The following is a 7400-nucleotide window of genomic DNA, read 5'->3' as shown; positions in this document are numbered from 1 at the left end:
TGGCTGGTAGACAGAAGATAAACCTGCAAAGAATACAGAAAAGCTAGAGGTTGGAGGAAAATCATGAGTATAGCCAGGGAAGGGAGTGTTTCAACAACATGCAGTTGTCAGTTGTGACAAGGATTGAAAAATGTTATCTGGATTTGGCAACATGGAGACCATTGGAGACCTCTGCAAGAGCTGTGTTGGTGGAGTAAGGTTACAAGTGGTGAGTGAGGAAATGAGGAAGCCCTTTGGAGGGGTTTGATTGTGAAAAGAAGACAGCAGTCACTGGAATGGCACATGGGGCTTAGGCAGAGCATTTTCTAAGGGAAAGACTTGAACCTGCATGCTTGGTGTGAGTAACTGAGGGAATCTCAGCCCATGGCTTCTATTTTATTTTTGAAGTTTGTCATGAAGGACAAAGAAAAGGACGGGGAGACCAGGGAGAGTAATTTTCAAAAGCTTAAGGTACAAGATTTGTAATGACTACCCTTTATTACATGTTTACTATATGCAGGCACTACACTAATCTTTAACCTTACATGCATTATCTCCTTACATAAAGCAAAAAAAAGAAAAAGAAAAAAAAGTTGTTGTCAAGTTGATCCCGACTCATGGTGACTCCATGTGTGTCAGAATAGCACTGTGCTCCATAGGGTTTTCAATGGCTGATTTTTTGGAAGTAGATCACTAGGCCTGTCTTCCAAGGCACCTCTGCGTGAGCTTGAACCTCCAATCTTCTGGTTAGTAGCCTAGAACATTAGTGATTTGCACTACCCATCTCTTTACATACAGTCAGATTTCCCTTGAAATGATTTCTCCAATATTGTGAAGTCTTTGTTTAGTTCAGATTTGTTTTCTCTGTTTAGATCACTCTCTGTAGTTCAAATTCCACAATGCACTATGGAGCTGGTATTTATGAAATGATGACCAAGTTCTATAGGTAACTTCTAAAGCCATCTAGAGCTGTTCTTGGATAACATGCTTGGAAGTGTTGTCTAAACCAAAACCAAACCAAACCCAGTGCCGTCGATTCCGACTCATAGTGACCCTATAGGACAGAGTAGAACTGCCCCATAGAGTTTTCAGGGAGCGCCTGGTGGATTCAAACTGCTGACCCTTTGGTTGGTAGCCATAGCACTTAACCACTACGCCACCAGGGTTTCCAAGTGTTGTCTAGCAGAACCTAAAAAAGTGTGACTGTATGGAGGTGGAAGGAACAATATTGATGATATGGCTGGGTCGCTGCACGTAGAAGTGGCCTTTGAGAAAGGGCAGTACCACAAGGGAAATTGGTGATTTCCTCCTCCATCCCCCAGCCCCCACACACCCCACATCCAAATAATGATTCGCTCAGTCTAGTCATATGAACCAAAGTCCTGAAAGGAAAGGAGGAGACTTCGAGTTTATTCCTGATTCACTAATGATGTTTTGGTTTCTGGGAAAGGCACTTGACTTCCTAGTATCTTGGCTTCCTGTCTGTGAAAGGGCAATTCCAGTGCCAGATCCTCCTGATATCATACGGGGGTGTTAGATACAGCATTAAACGAGAGACTCTTGGGTAACTCAGTTTCTACCCCAAGAGTTCAGTTTCTTCACCTGTAAAACAAAAAGGTTGGATGAGATGTTCCCAGGTCCAGCCCAGCTCTAACCTTCTCTATTCTCTAATTCCATTGTCTCCAAGGATGCTGTAAAAGTGGGATGGAGGAGGGGAGTTTTGAACTCAACCAAGTGATCTATCTCTTCCAGAAGAGACACAGAGCCCTTGTAACCAGCATTCCTGAGGTTGACTTCAGGCATTCTCCCAAACTTGTTTTGCCCACTGGTTTCCTGAGGCTTCTAAGTGTCTTTTTCTCTGGTGTCTCTCACCTATTGTCTCCAGTTATTTACAACTCCCACCATCAGGAAGGATTACTTCAATTCTGTCTGGAGTAAAGAAATAAGAAAAATAAATGACTGAGGGAACCGAGTAGGATTGTACTACCTACAAAGGGCTATCTAGAGTCTGAATGAGGATCTAATGGGGTCCATTTAACTATTGTTGGGGAGCCCTGGTGGTGCGGTTAAGTACTCAGCTGCTACCCAAAAGTGGGTGGTTCAAATCCACCAGCTGCTCCGCAGGAGAAAGATTTAGAAGCCTGCTTTCGTAAAGACTACAGCTTGGAAACTCCATAGGGCAGTTCTACTCTGTCCTATGAGTTGGAATCCATTGGATGGTAATTTTTTTTTTTTTAACTATTGCCACTACTTTAATGTGTATTTGACAATTTCTTTAATAAAAGTTTTTTATTTTCCTGTAATGGAGACCAACACACAAGCATTTATCTTATTTCAAAACAGTGAATTCAATAAGTTGGACTTCATTTTTTTCTAAAGTCTATGAAGAAATGAACATATGAGGAAGAGGGCTATCAGGATAGGTACTACATTTGGAAATGTAAATTTTCCCCTTGAGGCAAGGAAGGATCTTTTTTCTCTACTTGGATCACAACTTCAGGGCAGAAACAAAAGCAAAGGTCAGAGGCAGAAGAGAGTTAAGAACTATGAACCTGTAACCATTATTACAACTTTATGTGATTTTAGATTCTTTGTATCTCCCCCATATTTGTTACTATTAATTCATCAGTTTCATGATAATTATTACCAATAAAATTCTTTAAAAAAAAAAAAAGGTATATCCGAAAGTTGATTGTTGTAAAGCAGATGTTTTCAAATTTCTTTTCACCATGATCCTCAAAAAGACAGTTTTTGTTGTAACCTGGTATACACACATATACACTAAAGCAGAGTTCCACAAAACACTATTTACTCTCACAGTGTACAATAGGCTCTGATATTTTCTCTTCTCTTCCCTTCCCTGCTTTGTTTTTTTTTTTTTTAAATGCTAGTTGGAACCTACTCAACTGATTTTAAGACTCACTTACTGGGTCATGACCTCCACTTTTAAAAGCACAGTTCTAAACAGTGTCAAATGGTGGGCAGTTGAATATTTATTTGCCTGTTGACCTGAGTCAGGAGGAGAGGAAATGGCTATTTTGGGAGGATTGAAAGAGAAGGAGCAGCCGTGGAAATTTGCCCAGTCTTCTTGAAAAAGTCTTACCTGTGTTGTAGCGAGAAAACCACTCAAAACTTAAATGAAAATTCAGAGGATTTATTCAGTATTAAAGATGCATTCAAATGGGGAAAATCACTAGCTCACACAAGTGAGAACTAGCAATTTCCAAAGAAAGGGTCTTGATCAGGGGTGGTTATAGGGCTAGAAGAGGAATTTACAACGAAAATCACTGACTGGTTAAAAATTCATTGAGGTCAGAAGGGGGGGAAGGTCAAGCGAATCTGGAAAGGTATTCCATTGGATGCATATCATAAATGGGCCACATTGATTGGTTGCAGGAGTTAATTACAGGAGTGATTGTGTGCACAGAGGTTACAATCACAGTGACAGGATGCTTACAATACATACTTCCAGAGCAGGTCTTGTTTGATATAGAACATTTCTTGGGGATGTGTAATATCAGGACCTGTGATAGGCATTGGTGCCAGGGTCCCTTTCCTTAGAAAAGCAAAAATCCTTTTACTTGCCTGGGAGACTTAGGTAATGGGTTGACACAAAAGCATTTTCCTGAGATTTTGTTTCTACATGATTATCAAGGAAGGAATATTTAAGGCTATCTTACATAAATGTATTTGTGTCAAGACCTTCTCCTTGGGATGCATTCCCTTCCACATCCTGGCTTGACCACAGAGAAAACATCTCCTTAGGTACCATGGTTGCTAGCCAGATAAAGAGCCCAAAGGTCAGGCATTGTTAAAGGTGTGATCTAATTTTGCTGAATGCATCAGGGGCCTGGGTTAATTCAATAATTTTTATTTTGATCAAGCGGGCTTCATGAACTTCTTCTTTTCACTCACATTTAGGAGGGTCTTATCAAACTGAGAATACTTCACAAGCTACCTATTCTATGTACATGGCCCAATTACCAAAACTTTCTTACCGGTTACTGTTGTGTTGACTCCAATTCATTGTGATCCCATATATGCCAAGAGCAGAACTGTGCTCCATAGGATTTTCAATGGTTGATTTTTTGGCACCTCTGGATGGACTTCAACACCCAAACCTTCAATTAGCTGTCAAGTGCTTAAACAGTTTGCACCACCCAGGGACTCCCAACCTTTTCTACATGGGCTTATTGGGTTCTAGAAACTGTATTTCCAATCAGAGGTCATGGTCTGGCCACCTTCTAAGAAGGTTTTCTTCCCTACCTGCTCTTCCTGTTTCTCCCTTCTCTGGTTCATTTTGCTCCTATAAAGAGTATTAAAATTCACGGCATTTGGCAGAATTAAGGCCTCTAACTAAACTGGGGACCAAACTCACTCCATTTTAAATTTCTAAATGAAGTTTCTGTCATATAATGCAACCTGTCACTTCTGTAAAATTTCCACTCTACCTCTGACTAAAAACAAACAATCCTACAGAAAAACGTGATTTTGCCCACCCTATTCTGTTTGTCCAAAAGTTCTAAGAAGATGACCTTGTGGTTAGAAAAGACTGATGTAAAGAGATTATTCAACTACTATAGGTATTAAACACATGACTTTGGTTGTCAGCTGATTCTCAGAAAATGCCTCTTTCACTCCCCCTCAAAAAAATGTTTTTCCGACCTGTCCCTGAGTCCTTACAAAGCCCAATATTTTTCCATAATATTATTCTAACACCCCCTCTAAACTGTAAATGTCAACAAATCACAAGTGTTTCAAATGTACCCTTCTATTTGCAGTTTTTCCTTCATAAGCTTCTGTATCACTGCAGCTCCTTGGAGCAATTTGTCAAGAGCATCTTGACACTGTGTTTTCCCTGTTTTGCAAAATGCCACGTTACCACAATAAACTTTTTGTTTTTAAATTTAAACAGGCTCTTTTTTTTTTTTTCCCGCTACTACAATTTTGGTGTCAGAAGTGGGATCCAAACTCTCCTGTGGTATCTCCCTACAACCCTCCCGCCCTCCCTGGCAAGATTCCGGAGAATTTGAGCTTGGTCAGTGGAACCATTTGGGTTCTCCAACTTCGGAACATTTATGGGGAGCTTCGGTGAGTGACCTCTCAGATAGGGTCTCATGTATTTGTGCTGAGATTTTCCAGTTTATTATGGAATGTTTTTGTTTTTCTATTTTCTGTTCACTAGTTCTGTTTCCTAACTGAACAAAATTCTATCTTCTTTATTTTCTGTTCACTAGTTTGTCCGTTTTGTGCCTAGCTTAACAAGGTTGTGCCTTTGGTCTGGCCACTGCAGTTTTGTTTCAAAAAACTGTTTCAAACAGTTTTGGTCTTGCCATGTGCTTTCATTTCCTTGGGTGGCACCTTACACACCACTGGAGTGTTCAGTGTGTGAATTTAGGTCTTCTTGTCCACCTTTCAAGTCTCTGGAGCAGGTTTTAAAAGGATAATTTGCATGCATACCTATTCTATCTTTGTGAAATAAAGATAGGAACTACTTTTGTGAGAGAAAGTTAAGGAAGACCAGTTTAATTTTCCACAAATGTATCTTTAAGAGAGGGAGACAGGTTAAAGGACAAATGCCACATATGAAGAACAAAATAACCAAGCCATATGGAGAACTTTTGACATGTCTAAACTAATTTTTTCTACACAGTAAATTAGAATATAAAGACTACCTTTTTGATTGGTACCAGGGGGCATCCAAAACATCAGGATGCTAAAATTCCCTTCCTAGAAGATTAAAATCTCAGACGCCTGTCACTTCTCTTTTTGTCTCCTTTGTTTTATGTTCACTATCTACATCCTGCTGCATTTTCAGCAGCTGAAACTTCAGAAGCTAAGCTTCAAGACTAGAATTTGAGATTTTCAAAACTAGGATTTGGGGTTTCGGAAGCTGAGCCTTGAGAACTAGAGTTTGTGTGTCAGGGTGAAAATCTAATGTTTCAGCAAGTGATCTATTCAGACCTCTAGAGATAGGGTCTGAATTTTCCAAACTAGTGTCATGTGAACAGAGCTAATATGTGGCTGCTAATCATTTTCATTTTTAAACTGCTCAAATGTCTTTTAATTTCTGCTTCTCTAGCCAAAAATGGCTGGAAAGTTACTTTCAATTTTCTAAATGCACAAAGATCTTTTAGCACACTTTTCAGTTTCTTTTGTCAGCAAAATAAGATAGTTTCAAATGAACGAAACCAGGTATCATATGCCTGTTACAGAGGAATCTCAGAGTCTTTAAGCCACAAACCAACAACCACGTGGCAAACCCTGGTGTTATGGATTGAATTGCATCCCCCCAAAATGTGTACTTAGCTAGACCATGACTTCCAGTATTGTGTAGTTGTCCATCATTTTGTGATCTGATGTGATTATCCTGTATGCTGTAAATCCTAACCTCTATGATGTTAATGAGGCAGGATTAGAGGCAGTTATGTTAATAAGGCAGAACTCAATCTACAGAATTAGCTTGTATCTTGAGTCAATCTCTTTTGAGATATAAAAGAGAGAATCGAGTAGAGTGGAGAGGGACCTCATGCCACCAAGAAATAAGTGCCAGGAGCAGAGCGTGTCCTTTGGACCCAGGGTCTTTATGCTGTGAAGCTTCTAGACCAGGGGAAGATTTATGACAAGGACCTTCCCCCAGAACCAACAGAGAAAGAAAGCATTCTCCAGGAACTGGCTCCCTGAATTCAAACTTCACCCTCCTAAACCATTAGAAAATAAATTTCTGTTTGCTAAAGCTATCCACTTGTGGTATTTCTGTTATAGCAGCACTAGATAACTAAGACATTTGCTGCAGTGGATTGAATTGTGTCCCCCCAGAATATCTGTCAGCTTGGCCAGGTCATGATTCCCAGTATTGTATGATTGTCCACCATTTTGTCATCTGATGTGATTTCCCTATGTGTTGTAAATACAGTGATGTTGATGAGATGGGATTAGCGGCAGTTATGAAAACTCAATCTACAAGACTAATCACAGTTTAAGCCAATCTCTTTTAAGCTATAAAAAAAGAAGTGAGTGGAGAGACAGAGGGTCCTCATACCATCAAAAAAGCAGTGTCAGGAACGGAGCACATCCTTTGGGCTTGGGGTTCCTGTGCAGAGAAGCTCCTAGTCCAGGGGAAGATTGATGACAAGGACCTTACTCCAGAGCTGACAGAGAGAGAAAGCTTTCCCCTGGAGCTGCTGCCCTGAATTTGGGCTTGTAGCCTATTAGACTGTGAGAAAATAAACTTCTATTTGTTAAAGCTCTCCACTTGCGGTATTTCTGTTATAGCAGTACTAGATAACCAAGACACTTGCTAAGAATTATATTTGACTGGGAAACCAAAATTTCAACCTATTCTTAACATCATAAATAAATAAGCCTGGATCCCCCCCTTACCAGGACACTGGTTTGGGGTTCTTAAATATATTTGAATT

The sequence above is a fragment of the Loxodonta africana genome, chromosome 10, assembly GCF_030014295.1.
Source record: "Loxodonta africana isolate mLoxAfr1 chromosome 10, mLoxAfr1.hap2, whole genome shotgun sequence".
In the NCBI taxonomy this organism is placed as follows: domain Eukaryota; kingdom Metazoa; phylum Chordata; class Mammalia; order Proboscidea; family Elephantidae; genus Loxodonta; species Loxodonta africana.
The sequence above is the reverse complement of the archived record's forward strand: the minus strand, read 5'-3'. Positions refer to the sequence as shown.